This window comes from Geotrypetes seraphini, chromosome 13 (assembly GCF_902459505.1).
Source record: "Geotrypetes seraphini chromosome 13, aGeoSer1.1, whole genome shotgun sequence".
Taxonomy (NCBI): domain Eukaryota; kingdom Metazoa; phylum Chordata; class Amphibia; order Gymnophiona; family Dermophiidae; genus Geotrypetes; species Geotrypetes seraphini.
Window position 1 is genome coordinate 48,588,232 of NC_047096.1, and position 19,404 is coordinate 48,607,635.

General features: G+C 47.7%; 1 protein-coding gene across 5 annotated transcripts in view; it reads left to right on the plus strand.

Moving 5' to 3' along the window:
- The window catches only part of ARHGAP32 (Rho GTPase activating protein 32), a 786,874-nt gene that overhangs the window by 81,849 nt on the left and 685,621 nt on the right, over positions 1–19,404 (plus strand). For all 5 annotated transcript variants that reach the window (XM_033918046.1, XM_033918043.1, XM_033918048.1 and 2 more), the window contains one exon: positions 2,489–2,548. The gene's annotated coding sequence lies outside the window, so the exon portion shown is untranslated. The remainder of the gene's footprint in view (positions 1–2,488; positions 2,549–19,404) is intronic.

Genomic DNA, 19,404 nt, shown 5'->3' on the forward strand with positions numbered 1-19,404 from the left:
TTTTCTTCCTCTTTCTTCTCCCCTGAAGATTGGGGCTCACCTCAGAGCTTAAATCAGCCTGCTCCTGAGCAGGATATTTAGTTCAAAAAAAACAAAACAAAACACAAGTTTCAAGTTTATTAGGATTTTATATACCGCCTATCAAGGTTATCTAAGCGGTTTTTACAATCAGGTACTCAAGCATTTCCCCTCTCTGTCCCGGTGGGCTCACAATCTATCTAACGTACCTAGGATTTTTTGCAATGGCCATTATGGTTAGGCAATTGGGGGTACTGTTGCAGAAAACTAGATTCTGACTGAATTGTCCTGTTGCCCACTGACAGATTTCACAGTGCAGTTATGAATTTTAACCAAAAAAGTAAGCGTGACTTTTGTAGACCACCCCCAAAGTGGTCATGAATATGTTTTAGTTTTAGTTCTGGAAACCCTTTCAATGAAATGCTTCTATGCTGTTTATGAGCTGTTACTGCATTCAGTCCAATTGAGAATTCCAGTCACTATGATTACCCTGTCATGATGTTGCAAATGCAGGGAGATATTTACTAAGGACTGGATTCTCAAACGGAGCTGTTCGTAAGGCAATTAATGGCGCAGTAATTGACTGCGGCATTAAAAACTCATTAGGAAAAAAAATTAGGCGCTGTGAGGTGCCTACTAAAAAAAGTGCCTGAATTACATTTACGCAGGTGCTTACCAGCGCTGAATGTCAAAAGAGGTGTGCTTAATGGCAGGATCAAAGTTCGACACCACTATGTATGATTCTGCGTCAGAGATAGGCACCAGAAATGTAAGCTTGTAAAACCTTGGCTTACATTTCTGGCACCTATCTTCGATGCAGATTGCGTTTCTCAAAACGGCGCCGTAGTTTGAGTAACATGTGACCAGTGCCATTTTTTCAGGCGACGTCCGATTCCGGCACTGTTTTGAGAATCCAGGCCTAAATGCTTTCTTCCATTGCATGCCTATATAATAATGCTTGGCAGGTGTAGTGCATGTTTTAATGTTTCAGAATTGCTGGTGTATTAAAACAAACCAGTTTCCTCAAATTTTGCTGGGTCAGCCCAATCTGTGAAAAGAAGTCATTTTATTTAGAACCTAAATCGGTGCATTGTCTTAGCCTTCTGCATCCCAAATTTGTTGTTTTAGGTAACAATGAGGGTGTAATTTGAATTTTAAATCAGCGTGAAGGCAATTTGTTTAGGTTGTTCAGTTCCTTGCATGTGCAACTGAACACTTGTAAACTATATTATCTGTTGCTCTTGTAATTAAGGTTGCTGGCTGCATTCAGATTCCATGATCTGAGGGTGGTGTGAGGTTAGCCCTAGAAGAACAAAGGGCTAGATTCACTAAGCCCACTGATTCACTAAGTCCCAACCACTTAGCGACCCCAATCCGATTCACTAACCTTACTCCAGATCCGATACGCGCTCGATGTGATCCGCACATGCAAATGAGGGGGAGCAGCATGCAAATATAGGCAGGTAGCGATTCACTAAAAAAAAATGAGGGACACAGACTGGACTGGCCGATAAAAAAATAAGCGACTGTTGAGGACCAGTCGCTCAGACCCTTTCCGACTGCCCTGCTCTCTACCCCGACTGTCCTTTCCTGCTCTCTGCCGCCCTGAAATCCTGCCTCTGCCTCTCCCCAGAGTCTGTCTCCCTTGTAGGATACTTCTAAAGTTTAATGTCCTTTTCTGAAATGTTCTTCTGCCCCGATAGCCACTCTGCTTCTGCCCCAACTCTCTTTGCCTTCTCCGCAGTGCGTGCCCGTGGTTTTAACCTTCGGGTTTAAACCATGGGCTTTTTAAAAAGTAAAAAACAACTCGTGAAAAAATGTAAAAAAAAAAAAAAAAAAAGGAAAATGTTTTCTTTCCAGCAGCTCTGCCGGGCATGGAGGGCCAGCACATGCGCAGACCATCAACAGATGGAGAGCGATCCGTGCGGTCGGTTGGAGGCGTGAGGGCAATTTGTGAATCAGACCCCCCCAGCCACAGATCGGATTGGATCGCTCACGGATCGGATTCGATCTGTGGCGTTAGTGAATCTAACCCAAAGTGTCTCTAGCTCATAGGATCCAGCTCTCTGGGTGTTTGAGTACCTCCCTTCCCAATTTTGAGCAAATGTTTTAGCTGTGTCCAGGGAGGGGTTATTTCCATTGTGTTTAGCACCCCCAATCGCTCTTACCCTGGTCTTCTTCAGTATGCCTTGTTTAATGTCATTTGTTTTCATCTGTATCTGCCTCACACCGGTTATCTCCTGAAATACTTTTTTGCTTGCACATGGAAGCATAAAGATTTACGTAAAGCCTGCGTAGCATAAACAATTGTTTTCCAAGGACTAGGTTGCAGATACCAAATGCATTCCATTTCAGATCCAAGACTAGATAGTTTCCAGGAGTGAATATGCTTGCAGTATGCTGATCACAAGAAAAATGTTTTGCTCTATAATTTGGGATCTTTTAATCAATTTACCTTTCTATTTCTTAGCCTTCAAGCACCAGAAAAGCTATGAAGAGCGGGCAGTATTGACAATACAATCAAACCTGGGTGAGTGCCAACATATTTAATAGGGCAGCTTAGTTTTATTGTCCCTGCTGCATCAACACTGACTAAACTAATAAGTTTATTTATGATGCTTCTAAACATTTCCTGCAGAGCACCATGAAGTCTTTATTATAATGCAGATAAAGTAGGTAGTATGAAAACTGATGTAGGTAGACAATTTATAAAACCACGTCACAAAAAGTCATACTTAATAATTCCTTTAGTGTTTTCCAAGAAGTTGGCTGTTTTAAAAGCTAGATTGCTAACAGTTGGTTATAAGTGGGTTTTTAAAAAAAAATTCTTTATTGATTTTTAAATAATAACAGTGCACTACAATGAATTATCAAGAGCAAATCTCTTTACACATACAAACATTTTAAAACAAATCATTTTCTCCCCCCTTCCCTTAACTAGCAGTAATTAGAAATATATACTTATAACCAGTGGTCTCAAACTCAAACCCTATGCGGGGCCACATTTTGGATTTGTAGGTACTTGGAGGGCCGCAGAAAAAATAGTTAATGTCTTATTAAATAAATGACAATTTTGCATGAGGTAAAACTCTTTATAGTTTATAAAACTTTCCTTTAACAGTTTTATCTTATTCAAAATTGTCATTTCTTTAATAAGACATTAACTATTTTTTCTGCGGCCCTCCAAGTACTCAATTTTTTCTGCAGCACTCACATTTAAAGTTTAATATCTTTTCTTTCTCAAAACTGGCACATTTCAATCACTATATTGAAAATAAAATCATTTTCCCTACCTTTGTTGTCTGGTGACTTTATTTTTCTGTGCTTTCAACTATGTTTCCAGGGCCTTATTGTCCTTTGACTGTTTTTCTCTCCGTCTTCACTTTCTGCCTTGCATCCATCTTTGGTATTAACTTAATGTTCAATTTTTCTGCTTTCTTTTCAAAATCTATGTTTCCATGTCTTACCTTCCCTTCCTATCTCTCTCTTCTTCTGTCCTATTTCCATGGTCTGGCATCTCTTTCCTTCCTTTCTCTCCCTCCCTCCTTCCTTCCTTTCCCCTGGTCTGGCATCTGTCTCCTTCCCTTCCCCCATGCCCTGGCATCTCTCCCTCCCCCTCCATGGTCTGATATCTCCTTTCCTTCCCTCCCTCCCATGAACTTGGCTTCTTCTCTTGTTCCTCTCCTCTCCCTTCTCCTTCCTTCCCTCTCTTTCCCCAATTGAGTGCAGCAGCAACAGAAGCAGCATTCCCCCCCACCCCACTTTCCTGTACAGCAGCAGCATTCCCTCCCCCTCCATTTCCCTGTGCAGCAGCATTTCCCTCCCCCCACCCCACTTCCCTGTGCAGCAGCATCACCATTTCCCCCCAATTCCCCCTTCCCTTCACGCGGTCTGACACAGAAAAATAAAAAAAAAACAACCAACAACCATCAAGGGAATTTAAAAAAAAAAATACCCCATACCTTTTAAAATCTCTCCTGTCCCCGCTAGACAGCTCTCATACTCAGATTAGGAGTATGGATGCTAGGAGAAAGCGACGGACCGAAGCAGGAGCGCATAAGCTTGCTCCTCACATCTTCGCTCCTGACCTGAGCGAGAGCCTTCTAGCGAGGGAGGGATACCGCTGGACCACCAGTCTTTTTTTTTTAAAAAGTACCAATGATTTTTCATTCAGGGTGAAGTTTGTGTGCCTTGCTCCTGAGCAGGGGTTACTATTTATTTTGCTTGAGGGAGAATGCATTTTTGAAGTGCAAAGGAGGGCTGTGCAAGAGAGAAAGGAGAGGGGAAGAGATCTGTGTCTTTCTCACGATTTCCAGATGATGTTGCTGGATTTCCTTCAGTGGTTTAAATTTGTCGCGGCGGCTGCTATCTTGATCCCCGCCTTCGTAAACTTCGGCCGTGTTTAAAAAAAGTACCAACGATGGCAGCAGTGTTGAGGGGAGGATTTAGAAAGGTGCATTTCTCTTTCCCCTCCCCTTCTCTTCCTTTTGGAGCAGCAGCGTGTCTGGCCGGCCTGTTCCGTTCAAAGCCGCGGGTGGCGGTTCCTTGTGAGATCTGCGCCTGCGTCTGAAGCCTCTCTGATGTTGTGACGTCAGAGAGGCTTCCGATGCAGGAGTGGATAGCGTGAGGAGCTGCCAACCCGCGGCTTTGAATGGAACGAGCCGGCCAGACATGCTGCTGCTCCAAAAGGAAGAGAATAATCGCGTCCAGACTGCGGGCGGCAAATAAAACTTGGAGAGCCACATACGGCCCGCGGGCCGCGTGTTTGAGATCGCTGCTTATAACTATAGTTTCCATAAACTATATACCATACATAATATTACTATCCTCCCTCCCTCCCACCCTGGATGTGCAAGGAAGTAATCTAATAAGAAAAAGTACATGTCAGCCACTAAGGGCTCCTTTAACAAAGGCGCGCTAGCAGTTTTAGCATGTGCTAAAATGCCACTCGCGCTAGCTGCTACCGCCTCCTTTTAAGCAGGCGGTAGTTTTTCGGCTAGTGTGCGCTAATCTTGTGTGTGTGCTAAAAATGCCAATGCACCTTAGTAAAAGGAGCCCTAAATGTGATTCTGTAAACTGCGCCATGCGGTTGATTGACCACTGCACGGAGCAGCACCTACAATGTAGTAGTGCTTAGACGCTGGTCCTTATTTTATGGAAATTCATTGTATCTCATAGAAAACCACACCAAGCAAGTGAACTTTGGGTTAGGAAACTGAACTGGAATCAGATGGTTAGTAGACAAGAAAATATACAGCTTTATCCCAGGACAAGCAGGCATGATATTCTCACATGTGGGTGACGTCATCTACGGAGCCCCGATGCGGAAGCATTTTCAAGCAAACTTGATTGAAGATTTAAGTTTGCTCTGCTGCTCCACGCATGCGTGCCTTCCTGCTCCACTAGGGGGTGCATCCCCTCGTGGTCTCCAGTTCAAAATTTTCCGCGAGCCTAGAAGCCGTGTTTTTCAGGCTCTGCCCCAACTGCCTTCTAGCACCGCAATTTTTTCTTGTTTTTTAACGATTAAGTCGCTGTGCGCGAATTCCTTACCTTTTTACTTGATTCCTGCTTCGTTTTCAACGACCCGGAGGCTTCCGGGTCCCCGTGGCCGCGTGGCTAATCGAGCCGCGGCTACTTTCGATTTAATGTCCCGGCCTTTGACCGGCTTTAAAAAGTGCACCCGGTGCAAGCGGCTTCTTTCTCTCACAGATCCGCATCGCCGGTGCATCCTCTGTCTGGGGGCGGCTCATCCAACCGACTCCTGCCCCCAGTGCGCTATTTTCCAAAACCGGGCCCTCCGCCGAAGAAAAGCCCGCATGGCGGATCTCTTCACCCCGGACCAACCCTCCACCTCGGCCTCGAGGTCGGCCCCGGCCTCGGCCCTGGCCTTGACCTCGGCCCCGGACACCTCGGCATCGCCTCGAGACTCGACCCCGAAGTCCTCGGGACAACAGAAAGCCTCGGCTCCGGGTAAGTCCCCTCTTCCCTCTTCAGGTTCTGTAACAGCGAAGAAGCCAGCCTCAGGGACAACGGCGACGCATGGCGGAAGCCCCATGCTTACAGCCCCGTCTAAGCCCTCCAAGCCTTCGGGCCGTGCCTCCACCACACGGGAATACTCTAATACGAGGTCGCCCCCGGTGGAGCGCACCGAGGCAGTGGACATGCCTTCGATGCTGTCCGTGCCCGTCTTCCAGGACCTACTCCGAGCGATGATCACGTCGGAGCTGTCCACTGCAATGGCCCAGTTTCAATCGGCCTCGACCTCGAATGTGCCAGACCAGCCTGAGCCTCACACCGAACAACCTCGAGGAAAGGTGCGCAATCCTCGCCGCATCCCATCCTCCTCGGACTCCTCGCCGAGACGCCCGAGACGTTCCCCCTCCGCAGACCGCCGAGGGGCAAAATGTCGGGCTAGAACGACAGAAACCTCGAACCGCCGTACCTCCAAGAGGGCACGAGGTTCACCAACTCTACGAGGCCGTTCTCCCACACCTCGTACGGGACCACTAAGGGTGGCTGAGTTATCACTCTCCAACCCGCGCATCCTCCGAACTCCCCCTCGGACGTATTCTCCGAGGGAGTCCGGATCGAGGTCACCAATCCGACATCGATCGGTACCCCTAACCCCGGCATCGTCTCCGAGGGGCTCCTCGAGACGCCGAAGATCGACAACCCCGGAACACTCTCACAGTGCTTCCCCAGTCTCGGAGCATGGATCAGAGCATGAACCTCGATACTCGAGGGAAGCCTCCTTATCCTTCTCCACCCGACGAAGGTCTCGTTCCCCAACCCCGCACGGGGCCCCGGGGACATCTCGCCCATCCTTCACTCGCTTTGTCCAAGACATGGGCCACGCATTGGACTTAGACCTCCAGTCCAACTCCAGATACTCTAAGGAGTACCTGGCGGAGCTGGATATGCCATCACTGCCCAGAGAGTCCCTTCGCTTACCACCTAACCCGGTACTCCAACAGGCCTTCTTCAGGAACCTGGAGACCCCCTACATGGTCACGGCCGTACCCTCCAAAATGGAGGCCAAGTACCGCACAGTACCTTACCCGGGATTCGAACAACCACAGCTCTCCCACCAATCGCTGCTAGTGGAATCCTCCTTGAAAAAGGCTCACCCGTCCCGGGTCTCAGCAGCGGTCCCCCCAGGCCGAGAAGGCCGAACCCTGGACAAGTTCGGCAGGAGACTATACCAAAACGCAATGATGGCCTCTAGGGTGCAAAGCTACACTTTCACCTTCACATCATACCTCAAACACCTCATTGGACTATTGAGAGCCTTTGAGACTGACTTACCGGCCTCCCGGCAGGGAACGTTCGGCCTGCTTTTAGAGTCCCTCTCCAACCTGCGCCTTCATCTATTCCACGCGGCCTACGATGGCTTCGAACTCTCCTCCAGAGAAGCAGCCTTCGCTATCGCCATGCGCCAACTAGCTTGGCTGCGCCTGGTCGACATGGACCCCAACTTACAGGACCGGTTGGCTAACCTCCCCTGCGTGGGAAAGGAATTGTTCGATGACACTATCGAGGCGGCGACAAAACGCCTCTCCGAGCACGAACGCTCGTTTGCCTCCCTTGTCCGGCAAAAGCCCAAACTGCCAGCGTCCAGGCCATACAGGGCCCCTCCGCGCCGCTACCCACAAAAGTCCACCCCTGCTTTCTCGCGGCCCCCACCCAGACGTCCGCAAGCCCACCACAGGGCCATGCCCAAGTCTCAACCGCCCGCGACCACCAAACCATCCCCGTCCTTTTGACGGGACACGCGGAAGGGGGCGGGCCCCCTCCGCCATAGTCCCAGGCCGCCTTCCCATCGGGGGTCGACTCAAAGCCTTTTACCCTCGCTGGGAACAACTCACGTCGGACGCATGGGTCCTTGGCGTGATCTCATCAGGGTACTCTCTCAACTTTCGGGCCATTCCCCCGAACAATCCCCCAAGGAATTGCCCTCCCAACCGGACTCAGCTACCCCTACTCCTCTCCGAAGCTCGAGACCTGCTTCGCCTGAGAGCAGTGGAGAAGGTCCCCCCCGACCAACGGGGGAAGGGCTTCTACTCCCCTTACTTCCTGGTACCGAAAAAAACGGGAGACCTACGCCCAATACTAGACTTGAGACGCCTCAACAAATTCCTGGTACGGGAAAAGTTTCGGATGCTCTCACTACCAACACTCTACCCCCTGATCGACGAGGGCGACTGGCTCTGCTCCCTCGATCTCAAGGAGGCGTACACACACGTCCCAGTGCACCCCACTCACCGCAAGTTTTTGCGTTTCCAAGTAGGGGACTGGCACCTACAATACCGAGTCCTCCCCTTCGGACTAGCATCATCACCTCGGGTCTTCACCAAGTGCCTCGTGGTGGTAGCAGCAACCTTACGTTCCCAGGGCCTCCAGGTATTCCCCTACCTGGACGACTGGCTAATCAAAGCCCCGTCCAAGGAAGGGGTTATCTCAGCGACCCAACAGACTATTACCTACCTACAAAGTCTGGGGTTCGAAATAAACTTCCCAAAATCTCAACTACGCCCCTCGCAGTCCCTACAGTTCATCGGGGCCACGCTGGACACGGTTCGCCTCCGTTCCTTCCTCCCCCCTCCGCGCCTGGAGGCGTTAGTAAGTCTGAGCCGAAGGATCTTTCTGCTGACCACAGTATCAGCTCGACAGATGATGACCCTCCTGGGCCACATGGCCTCCACCGTCCATGTCACACCCTTCGCCCGCCTCCATCTGAGAATCCCTCAATGGACCCTGGCATCTCAATGGCGTCAAGACCGGGACTCGATCGACCACTCCGTGACAGTGACTCCTTCATTGCAACGATCGCTCCGCTGGTGGGCCGACTCTTCAAATCTTTCCAAAGGTTTGCTCTTCCTCACCCCACCCCACAGCAAGGTACTCACCACGGACTCGTCGGAGTACGCTTGGGGAGCCCATCTGGACGGCCTACGCACCCAAGGAATGTGGTCAGCACAAGACTGTCGCTGCCACATCAACGTGCTAGAACTTCGGGCCATCTACCTCGCAGCTGTAGCCTTCCAACATCTGCTCCGCGACCGAGTGGTTCTCATCCGAACCGACAACCAGGTAGCGATGTACTACGTAAACAAACAAGGGGGCACAGGGTCTTGACCCCTTTGTCGGGAAGCCCTGCGCCTCTGGAAATGGGCAATCTCCAACAACACCTTCCTTCGGGCGGTGTACATACAAGGAGAACAAAACTGCCTGGCAGACAGACTCAGCCGCCTCCTCCAGCCACACGAGTGGTCACTACACTCTCAGATCCTACGAGGAGTGTTCGAACGGTGGGGGACGCCTCAAATAGACCTGTTCGCGTCCCCTCACAATCACAAGCTGCCTCTCTTCTGCTCCCGGATATACTCCCCGGACCGGCTCGAGGCCGACGCCTTCCTCCTCAACTGGGAGGGAAGGTTCTTGTATGCGTTCCCGCCGTTCCCTCTGATACTGCGGACGCTCGTCCACCTGAAAACAGTACAAGCCACCCTGATCCTGATTGCCCCTCGCTGGCCACGCCAGCCGTGGTTTTCCCTGCTACTTCAACTCAGTGTCAGAGATCCACTGCCTCTGTTTCCCTCTCTACTGTCACAGGGTCAGGGTTCACTGTTACATACCAATCTTCAGTCTCTTCATCTGAATGCTTGGTTTCTCTCCCCCTGACTGCTCTCCCCGTGTCTCAATCAGTCAAGGAGATATTGGAGGCCTCTAGAAATACCTCGACGAGAACCTGCTACTCACAAAAGTGGACCAGATTCTCAACCTGGTGCTCCTCCCACAGCCAGGACCCGGTGTCGGTCCCCGTCCCCCTGGTCCTTGACTATCTACTTCAACTATCTCATTCCGGCCTAAAGACCAACTCCATTCGAGTACACCTCAGTGCAATTGCGGCCTTTCATCAGCCCCTGGAAGGGAAAGCCCTCTCGCTCCATCCCTTAGTCACTCGCTTCATGAAGGGTCTGCTAAACGTCCACCCCCCTCTCAAACCTCCCCGGGTGGTTTGGGACCTTAACGTGGTTCTGGCTCAATTAATGAAACCTCCTTTTGAGCCACTAGACAAATGCCATCCAAAATTCCTCACTTGGAAGGTAATTTTCTTACTCGCGCTCACGTCCGCACGGCGGGTTAGTGAGCTGCAAGCGCTGGTAGCGGACCCACCCTTCACGGTATTCCATCACGACAAGGTGGTACTCCGCACCCATCCAAAGTTCCTTCCTAAAGTAGTGTCTGATTTCCATCTAAATCAGTCCATCGTCTTACCCGTGTTTTTTCCCAAGCCCCACTCTCACCCCGGAGAAGTGGCGCTCCACACTCTTGACTGCAAAAGAGCGTTGGCCTTCTACCTCCAACGCACTCAGCCACACCGGAAAGTCCCACAACTGTTTCTGTCCTTCGACCCAAACCGTTTAGGCCACCCAGTTTCCAAACGCACCTTGTCCAACTGGTTGGCCGACTGCATCTCCTTTTGCTACGCTCAGGCTGGTCTCGCGCTGCATGGTCGAATAACGGGACACAAAGTCCGAGCGATGGCAGCCTCCGTAGCGTTCCTCAGGTCCACACCTATTGAGGAAATCTGCAAGGCTGCCACGTGGTCTTCGGTTCATATCTTCACCTCCCACTACTGTCTGGACTCCCTGTCCAGAAGCGATGGCCGGTTCGGCCAATCGGTATTGCGAAATCTATTTGCTTAAATTGCCAACTTCCCTCCATCCCTCTTCAGTAAGCTTGGAGGTCACCCACATGTGAGAATATCATGCCTGCTTGTCCTGGGATAAAGCACAGTTACTTACCGTAACAGGTGTTATCCAGGGACAGCAGGCATATATTCTCACAACCCGCCCACCTCCCCGAGGTTGGCTTCTTGGCTAGTTAAGTGAACTGGAGACCACGAGGGGATGCACCCCCTAGTGGAGCAGGAAGGCACGCATGCGTGGAGCAGCAGAGCAAACTTAAATCTTCAATCAAGTTTGCTTGAAAATGCTTCCGCATCGGGGCTCCGTAGATGACGTCACCCACATGTGAGAATATATGCCTTCTGTCCCTGGATAACACCTGTTACGGTAAGTAACTGTGCTTTATTGACAGACTACATTTGTTTAACTTGCCCAAAATTTTCCTTGATGACTTTTTGGTCATTTTCCCAGAAAGTCTGTGTCTGTCTGATTCATGCATGGCAACCCTAAAAGATTTATGACCTCAGCAATGACCTTGTGAAGACCCTTGTTTTCACTATCTCCTGACTCCCATAGAGGAGTACTGGCAGGACACAAATCATACATCTTCTTGGAGTTTTTATACACTATTTCTTTGTCTTCCTTGATTTGCGATGGTTTGAATGGAACATGTAGGGAGATCTCTGTACCCTACAACTGGACGATCCCTCCTAATTTGCATGTGTGGAGCGAGGAAGTTTATTCTCTAGGGATCACATGTCTCCAAAGTATATCAAAGACCATTTTAGTAGCCTTCCCAGCCAATTGAAAGGAAACTCTAGAGTGAGAGGGCATAGAATGAGGTTAAGCGGTGATAGGCTGAGGAGTAATCTAAGAAAATATTTTTTTACAGAAAGGCTGGTAGATGCGTGGAATGGTTTCTCAGTAAGAACATAAGAACATAAGAAGTTGCCTCCACTGGGTCAGACCGAGGTCCATCTCGCCCAGCGGTCCGCTCCCGCGGCGGCCCATCAGGTCTGCGACCTGTGAAGTGGTTTCTGACCACTTTTATAACCTACCTCAAGTTCTATCTGTACCCCTCTATCCCTTTATCCTCCAGGAACCTATCCAAACCCTTCTTGAACCCCTGTACAGAGTTTTGGCCTATCACTTCCTCCGGAAGCGCGTTCCATGTGTCCACCACCCTCTGCGTAAAAAAGAATTTTCTAGCATTTGTTCTAAACCTGTCCCCTTTCAATTTCTCCGAGTGACCCCTAGTGCTTGTGGCTCCCCTCAGTTTGAAGAATCTGTCCTTATTTACTCTCTCTATGCCCTTAAGGATTTTGAAGGTTTCTATCATGTCCCCTCTAAGTCTCCTCTTCTCCAGGGAGAACAGCCCCAGCATTTTTAACCTGTCAGCGTATGAAAAATTTTCCATACCATTTATTAGTTTAGTCGCCCTCCTCTGCACTCCCTCGAGTACCGCCATGTCCTTCTTGAGGTACGGTGACCAGTATTGAACACAGTACTCCAGGTGCGGGCGCACCATTGCGCGATACAGCGGCATGATGACTTCCTTCGTCCTGGTTGTAATACCTTTTTTGATGATGCCCAGCATTCTGTTTGCTTTCTTTGAGGCTGTCGCACATTGCGCCGATGGTTTCAGTGATGTGTCGACCATCACCCCCAGGTCCCTTTCAAGGTTACTCACCCCTAGCAGTGTTCCCCCCATTTTGTAGCTGAACATCGGGTTCTTTTTCCCTACATGCATGACCTTGCATTTTTCTACGTTAAAACTCATTTGCCACTTTTTTGCCCAGTCTTCCAGTTTCGTTAGGTCCCTTTGCAGGTCTTCACAGTCTTCCGTGTTTCTAACCCTGCTGCAGAGTTTGGTGTCGTCAGCAAATTTGATAACCTCACATTTTGTCCCTGCCTCCAGATCGTTAATAAATATATTGAACAGTAGAGGTCCCAGCACTGACCCCTGAGGAACTCCGCTCGTGACCCATTGCCAGTCTGAGTATTGGCCTTTTACTCCAACCCTCTGCTTCCTGCCCGCCAACCAGTGTTTGATCCATCGGTAGATATCCCCTTGTACCCCGTGGTACCACAGCTTTTTAAGTAGCCGTTCGTGAGGTACCTTGTCGAAGGCTTTTTGGAAGTCAAGGTAAATGATGTCTATGGATTCCCCCTTATCCATCTGGCTGTTTATTCCCTCAAAGAAGTACAGCAAGTTCGTGAGGCACGACCTTCCCTTGCAGAAGCCATGTTGGCTCGCCTTCAGTTGTCCATTGTTTTCTATGTATTCGCATATTGCGTCCTTTACCATTGCTTCCATCATCTTCCCTGGAACCGAGGTCAAGCTCACAGGCCTGTAGTTTCCCGGGTTACCCCTTGATCCCTTCTTAAAGATAGGCGTGACATTCGCTATTTTCCAGTCCTCTGGGATCTCCCCTGTTTTTAGGGAGAGGTTACATATTTGGTGAAGTGTCTCTGCTATTTCATTTCTCAGTTCTTTTAGTACCCTTGGGTGGATGCCGTCCGGGCCTGGTGATTTGTCGCTCTTTAGTCTGTCTATCTGCCTGAGGACTTCCTCTTTGCTCACCTCTAGTTTTACCAGCCTTTCATCTTGTTCTCCGTTTATAATCTCCTCGGGTTCTGGAATATTGGTTGTGTCCTCTCTGGTGAAGACTGACGAGAAGAATTTGTTTAACCTGTCAGCTATCTCTTTTTCCTCCTTTATCGCTCCTTTCCTATCTCCGTCATCCAGTGGTCCCACTTCCTCTCTGGCTGGTTGTTTCCCTTTCACATACCTGAAGAAGGGTTTGAAGTTTCTTGCTTCTCCTGCCAGTCTTTCCTCATATTCTCTCTTTGCTTTCCTGACCTCTCGATGACATTCTTTCTGGTGTCTTTTGTGCTCTTCCTGGTAGAGGTGGTGGAGACAAAGACTGTGTCTGAATTCAAGAAAGCATGGGACAGGCACGTGTGATCTCATAGGGAGAGGAGGAAATAGTGGAAGCTGTGGATGGGTAGACTGGATGGGCCATTTGGTCTTTATCTGCCATCATGTTTCTACGTTTCTATAATATTCTGTCACATTTGCTATATACACACCAGCCTAAAATAATAATACATACCATCTGATATTCAGGCTGAAGGTGATAGCTGGCTTTCTCCTGCAGTCTGTGTCAAACCTGGAATTTCAGTTGGTTTTTTAAAAAAATACACTTTACTGGCGTTGGAAGAACGCAAACAGTAACATTACACACTTCGTCTACAAGAACCAGGCTGTCAGCATCAAAGAATCGGGATACGAAATACTGGTGCTGTATCTGGTAACCGTCATTGAATTTCCAAATTATTTTTGGCTAGCCAAGACATAGCCTGCTAAGGCAATATTCATCAACTGGCCAGCTAAATCATAGCTGCCAAAGATAGACCTACTTTTAACGCAGGTCTTAACTGGCTGCTGAACTTAGCTGGCCAGCCACTGAATATTGGCTATCTGCCAAATGGGATATGGAGTGGGAGATAGCCGGTGATCTCCTGCTGAATATTGGTGGATAGCCAACTGGGAAAGGATAAATAACGCTAAATTATCAGGCCCATAATTTATTTTATTTAAAAAAATATTTATTCCACTTATCCCTAAGCAGATTACAGATAAAACAAACATATCAAAAGTTCCCAATATTAAACAATATTAACAAACTGTTAGCTGCAGTTATCTTACTTTAGCAAGATACATGATTCATCACACCCATTACAAGCTGTTAGCTGCTAAACCTCAATTCAATCTTTAAAAGCATTTCACTAAAAGCCTTAAAAGCGACTAATAAAAGTCTTTGACAAATAAGTAGGTCTTCGGCAATTTTTTAAATGTCGTCTTACTGTTAACACAACCTCAAAGAACCTGGCAAGGTGGTCTATATCTGTGGACCGGCTATAGAAATAGCCACAAACCATGTTTTCAAGTGACTTATCCAACTTACCGATTCCAGGGATAATCTCATTACTGACTTTGACCGTAAGGTTCGTGTTGGAATATATTTCTTCAAAACTTGTACCAAATACCATGGTGCTTCCCCATAGACCACCTGGTGGATTATAATCCAAAATTTATATTCAGTATGTTGTGATACTGGTGACTAATGTAATTGTTTCAACACAGGAGAAATTCGTTCATACTGCGATATTCCTCCAATCAATCTCGCTGCTGTATCCTATGTTTTGCAATGCCTTACAACAATGCATTGTAAAAATCTATTCTTCAAATCAAAAGACTCTGTACTACTGTTCGAAAATCAGGGCCAGATAGCATAGATTTTATCCGTGTTAGGGTCTGTAATTGAAAAAAAGGTTCCCTTAACCTGAAGCAGATGCTCTTGCATAGTAAGATGAGAGTCAAGAAAGACTCCCAAAAATCTCATACTCGTGTGTGTCAAAACCGAAAGTTTCACATTAAGCAACTTCACCTCCTGGGCTTATAATAACAGATACTTATTTTGTACCTGGGGCAATGAAGTGTTGGCTTGCCCAGAGTCATAAGGAGCTTCACTGGGAATCAAACTCATAATTTCAGGGGGCTGAGGCAGCTGCTCTAACTACTAGGCTACTCCTCCACTCATTTATTTCTCCTACACAGATCATATTACAATATACATTCCTTTCTACAAGAAAGAAATTCAGTGCCACTAAATAGCATAATTTTGCTGCTCCGATTGCCGTGGTGGTCTGGAGAATGGAGTAGGGGCAGAGCTGAAAGTTCTTTAGGCATCGCTGATAATTTGGTGCAGATGCCTGGATAACCACGGGGTTGAAGACCTAACTTGCCTGGGTAGCTTTCTGGGTACCGACACTGAATATCAAATATTCAGACCCTGAAAACTTCCAGCACCTGCAAGAGCCCCGGATATACAGTACTAGTATCCAAATTAGACTAGCACTGAATATCGGGAATCAGCTCAGTGCGTAGCATAGAGAGTTGCGTGGGGACAGAAATCCCACCCATCCCCGCCAGGATCCTCTCCGTCCCCGCCAGTATCCTCTCCGTTCCCAACCGTCCCCGTCAGGATCCTCTCCGTCCCTACCCATCCCTTCAAGAAATCCCCTCCATCCCTGCCCGTCCCCATAAAAAGCTGCAATTACTTCTGACAGGATCATCAATTCCACAGTTTCTTTTCTGGTTGCATTGCTGTTTTCCTTGTGGAATCTCTTTGGTGGAACCCTTTTTTTGTTTTCTGTTCAGGTAATTAACTTATAAATTCCCTCTTTTACTAAGGCTGACGTATCCATTATATTATATGGACGAACCCTGATTCCAAAGCCTTCCATCCCCGTGGGAGTCCCGTTGGCCAGAGGGGGTCCCCGTGGGAGTCCCGTGGGCCAGAGGAGGGTCCCCGTGGGAGTCCCGTGGGTTAGGGGGGGATTCCCGTGGGACCCCCATGGGACCTGCAGGATTCCTGTGATCCCCGTTCCTGTGCAGACCTCTAGCACAACGCTCAATACTATAAAAACGCTGAATATTGCTCCCTCAGTTATCAGAATATTCAATGGGTGGTTCTTTATGTTGGACCCCATATATAAAGTGTGATTGAGGAAGATGACACAAATTAATAATGAAGCTAAGAGCATAGCACATTAGGAATATATTTTTTTTGTGTTTGTGTGTGTGTGTATGTATGTGTTGCATGTATAAAGGAAAGGAGGAATGATCTGAAGAACCCTTGCTGTAATGTTGTGAACTTTGCTTGATTACTTTAAACAAAATCACTGGAACCGATCCAAATGTTTTGATTCTTGGTAGTTTATTGATACTACTTTCCCTATGGGCCAACAGAGGATAATTTGATGACCTTTCAAACACGGTGGCCCTGTGGGGGGTATATAAGAATTTCAAAAATAAACAAATTGAAAAGAACATTTAAAACTGATAACATTCTATGGCAAGTCCTTGCCATAGTGCTTCACTAACCCATTTTTTCCTGGGCGATCCGTGGCCGATCCTAGCAGGCCCGACAAATTCACAAATGAGAAAAATTCAAATGAGGGCGTTCGGAGGCATGCGTCAAGACCCCTCCGAGATGCGACTTTTAAAAAAATTAGTTTTACTTTTTTGTGGCCCAGCGAGCCCGTGGTTTTAACCTGCTTTAAGCCCATGGGTTAAAACTACGGGCTTGCAGTGCAGGGAAGTGCAGGAGAGATTCAGGGTGGCATGGAGGAGAAAACTGGGAATGAGCAGGGCGGCGATTCAGGGCAGAGCAGGCAGGAGAGATGGGGATGAGCATCGGGGCAGCAGAGAGCAGGGCTTCTATGGAGCTGGAGAGTTGGAAAGACATGTTCGACTGGTCCCCAGCAGTCACTTCTTGGGTTGATCGGCCAGCCCAGTCGGTTTAAAAAATTTGGTTGGTGAATCGCGTCCTTGTCTACTTTGCATGCGTTTCTCCTCATTTGCATGCACGGATTCAAAGCGGATCTCAGGAGAGGTTAGTGAATAATGCAGGAGGGAAATCTGGTCGCAAAGGGGGCGCAAACCGATCGGTGCTTTGTGAATCTAGCCCATAGTGCTGTTCTTGCCAAATGACCTTTTAGTATAGTCCACAGCACTGTTTGGGGAATGTTACCGCCTTTGAAGATCAATGCTTTATTGTTATTTGGTAGCTGTTATACACGTAGATTCTCTTTCTAATTTGCTTTGCAACATTCTAGAATACTAGTTCTCTTTGCCATGCAAAATTCGTAGACACCTATTCAAAAGCCCTTGAACATTATCTAACTTATACTAGGAAACTTTTCTTTGAAGCAGTCATTAGCTGAAAGGCACGTAGTTAAGATTTGACATCTGATTGACAGTTGATCTGAATGAGGGTTTTTTTTTTTTTAGATTGGCATTTCAATTTAGTGAATACCTTTTGTATTTTAAACTCCTTGAAACTCTTTTTTTATCATTAAAGCATGCCTGTAATTTCCATCCTCCAGTAAAACCACATCTGTTGTCCTGTGTATACAGATCTTGTGTTGGTGTGTTGTATTGCCCTCTGCAGGTTGTATTAAATATTAGCACTTTGCTTGTCGTACCAATTTCCAGGTCATTTATAAATATGTTGAAGAGCAAGAAAGTCCTCGATCCTTCTGTAACACAGTTCAGAGACAGTTCTAGTTCTTCTTGTCTTCATCTCATCTTCCATCAGGATCTACAGTATTTCAAGAAATGTTTTGGAGTTTGAGAATCAGCCTGTTTTTGTGTGTGAAGATGAATGAGAATTTTTAGCACTCGGTCCCATGACAAGGACAGAATATCCATAATTGCACTTGAAGGTACTTGGTGTGCCGTTAAAGACATTAAATATTCCATTGGAGTCTTGCAGTCAATGGGGTTCTGTTCTGTGCAGTCATGTGTACGGTAACCTGCTGACATGAATGGTGCCTTCCGAACTGAAAGTCTCATTTGACAGGACAGTCATAACTGTACATTGGTAAAAAGAAAAGAATGTCCTTGCAGTGAAGCACTTTATGTCTGATATGTGGTTGGTTTTGTACCTCTTGAATCTCACAAGATAGAGCAGTGTTTGACTTCTGTAATAAGGTTCTTGTGAGGGATTTGGATTGAGCTCATGCGTTCTTGGTGGTAGCTCAAGGTTAGTAAGATCCAGATATGGCAGGTATCTACAGTCTTAATAGGTTGTGGCTGTAAGGTTTGCCAAGAAGTCTGAGAAGGTAGGTTCGGGGCTGGATCAACCATTAGGCAGATGAAGAGGTTGTCTAGAAGGGCACTTTCTCAGGGATGGGGTGGCAAAGAGAAACTGCAGTCAATGCAAAACAATGAGCCTTAAAGAACCATCTTCAAGGAGGGTGTGCTGCTTTCAAATAGCTCATTTATCTGGATAAATGTCTTTTGAAAATTTCTGGTGTTATTGAGAGAGAGAGAGTTTAGAAACATAGAACATGACGGCAGAAAAGGGCCACGGCCCATCTAGTCTGCCACACTAATGGCCCACCCCCTAACTACCTCCATGAAGAAATCCTACATGTCAATCCCATCTTTTCTTAAAATCTGGCACGCTGCTTGCCTCAATTACCTGTTATGGAAGATTATTCCAGCGATCAACCACCCTTTCGGTGAAGAAATATTTTCTGGTGTCGCCATGAAATTTCCAACCCCTGATTTTGAACGGATGTCCTCTTGTTGCCGTGGGTCCTTTAAGGAAAAAGAGATCCTCGTCCACCTCGATACGGCCTGTGACATATTTGAACTTATCCCAGGACAAGCAGGCAGGTATTCTCACTAGTGGGTGATGTCATCAGACAGAGCCCCGGTACGGACGTCTCACAAGCACGTGTTGCTTGTAGAAACTTAAAGTTTCTAGATGCCCGCACCGCGCATGCGCCGGTGCCTTCCCGCCCGGAGATCCGGGCGTGTCTCCTCAGTTCTTTCTTTTCCGCGGAGCTGAGAAGTTCAACTTCATCATGCGCTAGCTGAATTCAGTTAAATTTGCCTTCCTTGTCCGCGTTTTCGCTTTCTTTTAATTACAGTTAACAGTACTTTTCTATTTCAGTAAAAAAAAAAAAAAAAAAGAAGATTATTTCCTCCGGCGGGTCGAACGGGCCGGCCACGTGGCTCAGGCCCACTGGCTTCGACCTCGCGGCGGAGATTTTCCGGCCTATGTCCCGGCCAATCACCGGGTTTAAAAAGTGCAGCAAGTGCCAACGCGCGATT